Here is a 3003-nt window from a genome sequence, read left to right as displayed (position 1 = left end):
ACAGGCTCGATGGCACAGCTGTGACAAAAGTGACTAGAGGATAAGGGAGATTGGATTGCTTTTAAAAAAGCAGTTTGCGAAGCAGTGGGTAAACAGCAATGCAGGAATGTCAGGAAGCATTAGAAGGCAGCCCAACAACCAACACCACTGATACACCACTATATAGCCTCCCCTTGCACTGCACACACAGTGACTGGTGTGTTGTGCAGGCCAAATTGCTAGCAGCAGAAGCAGTTTTTTTGTCTTCTCAGCAGGACAAAAAAAAAAATTGGGATTGCTTTTAAAAAAGCAGTTTGCGGAGCAGTGGGTAAACAGCAATGCAGGAATGTCAGGAAGCCTTAGAAGTCAGCCCAACAACCAACACCACTGATACACCACTATATAGCCTCCCCTTGCACTGCACACACAGTGACTGGTGTGTTGTGCAGGCCAAATCGCTAGCAGCAGAAGCAGTTTTTTTGTCTTCTTCCCTGCCTAACGCTCTCCCTACAGAATCAGCAGCAACCTCTCCCTATACTAAGATCGGCAGAAGTAAGATGGCGGTCGGCGTGCACGCCCTTTTATACCTCCTGTGACGCCCACCAAAGCAAGCCAATCACTTGCATGCCCTTCTGAAAGATGGTGGTGACCCGTGCCTATGTCATCACGTTGCCCACAGTGTCCGTGGATCCTGATTGGCTGAAAAAGAGCGCAAAACAAACTTTTGAAACGCGACTTTGGCGCGTAAGTCGTACCTCGTGGCCGACCTCATCCTAGGGTCGGGTTTCGTTTCATGAAACCCGACTTTGCCAAAAGTCGGCGACTTTTGAATTTTTTCGACTCGTTTCGCTCAACTCTAGTGGTATGTGTTAAAGGGGCGCACTGACACTCTTTGGCCCAGGGCACACGAAAACCTGGAGCCAGCCCTACCCCCCCACAACTTTAGCCAAATAACCCCCAGTTTTTAATCCATAACTTTTATTATGAAGTAAATTAAGGTTGACAAGCTTCAGTTATAAGAATTGATGTTTTTGGCATTGAAATGGGCACTGTAGGTGTGTTTACTGTCCTCCACTCCCTGCCGACTTTGCTTCCCCATTGACTTGCATTGGGTTTCGTGTTTCAGTCCACCTCCGACATTTACCTATAGTCGGTCGATTTCGTTCGACCCGACTTTTGCGAAAGTCGGGTTTCATGAAACCCGACTCGACCCTAAAAAAGGCAAAGTCACTCATCTCTACCTAGGACAATAGAGAAGCTTTACTTTGCTCACTTTTTATAGATGTCCATTGTCCAACATTAAAACTGAGCAGAGATAGTGATTGCATTACTGTAATGAATTAAAGGGAATCTGGCACAAGGTTTTTCTATCTCATCTGAAAGCAGCATAATGTAGGGATAGAGACCCTGATTCCCAGCCATGTATCACTTAGCTTCGTGTGTACAGTAGATGTGACACAATCAGAATTTCCAGATTTAAAATGTAGCAGAGCTCAGAAAGCTGCCTCCGTCCACACCAAGCACTCTATGTACATTGTATATTGATAGTGAGCTGCTAATCAGTGCTGGGGGCAGAGTTTGACCAGGGATCATGTGGGCACCTGTCTGGACAGTGATTATCTCCTGCTGATAAAACACTCTTATTGAAACAACAGCACACACCCTAATAAGTGACACATCGCTGAAATCAGTGTCTCAGCCCCTACCTCATGCTGCCCTCAGATTACATAGCAAAAAACTGCTGACAGATTCCCTTTATTATGGAAATAATCACATTGATTCATGTCCTCAATATTATAACTATGCGACGTGAATAATTAGAAACTGGGAATCAGGCACGCAATCAACCATGCAAATCCCTATGACACAGGAATATAGGGAAGGTTTTTTTAACTATGATTTCCTCTTTTATAATTACAGAAGTGCAAAGATGAATTACTTCTACCAAATATTTCTGATTCAAGGACAATAGATGTGTACACTAAGTAGTTTTATTCATTATGTGGATGGAATTCACGAAAAGTTATTCGGCTAAAAAGCTTCCTCTGCAGAGGTATGATCAACTTTCATCAAATTCCTAAAGTAATTTTGCTTGCAAACAGAAATATCGACTTAGCGCACCAACGTTCTGCCACCGTGATTTATGATGGAGCCACATTCCCACTGCTTAAACCTCCGGTCCCAGCAGTATCTTCAAATTGCATTTCTAAGTAAGGCTTAGAAAATAAGAAAAGGTCATAAAGAAGAGATAACATTCAACATATTTTCAATGCTAGAACGGGAAATGTTAGTTACTGTATTATTAGAAGACATTTACAGAAACATTTCAAGCTTCTTCAGAACAAAAAGATATTTGCTTTCTCATCGCTACGTTATAACAAATTACATTATCGCACCCAGCCGAGGAGGAAAGGATTAAGGTTCCTTTGGGTAGAGATATGCAAATTATTCTTTACTTTCTTATATCCAGAGCCGTTGGCTTTGCGGCGTGGATAAGGGTCTGGGATGCATAACTGACAATCCAACTTCCATCTACTGTAAGTGTTCCAGCTTATTAATTCTCATCAGTATAAGATATGGATCGTTGCTTCAGTGGTCTAGGGCTTGAAGCATTACGTGTTCCCATACTGCGTTATTTATAGCATCTGTTGAAACCATTGACCTATATGTGAAATTTAAAAATATCGATTCCCGTCAAAAATGTATTTTTTAAGTTATACTGTTCACATTTGCTATGAAAATGAGTAAGGTTCAAGGCCAATTTTATGTTGGATGGTGATAGGTCTTCAGTTGGTGCTGCCAGTATGGTGGTGACTCAGTGTACAAATATCCATACAGTATAGTGACCAATTATAAGCAACATAAAGGACGGGGCACTAATAAAAGGTATCCAAGTAATAATGCTATACTATACACTGAAAAATATTATACTGGATAGAACCACACAATGTCTAAGTATATACCTCCATACTGTGCTCAAACATAAAGTGAACTAATAGCAATGTCGTGCAAAGCTTGAATAAC

The sequence above is a fragment of the Dendrobates tinctorius genome, unplaced genomic scaffold, assembly GCF_039654945.1.
Source record: "Dendrobates tinctorius isolate UK_male_01 unplaced genomic scaffold, ASM3965494v1 ptg000075l, whole genome shotgun sequence".
Taxonomy (NCBI): Eukaryota; Metazoa; Chordata; class Amphibia; order Anura; family Dendrobatidae; genus Dendrobates; species Dendrobates tinctorius.
The sequence above is the reverse complement of the archived record's forward strand: the minus strand, read 5'-3'. Positions refer to the sequence as shown.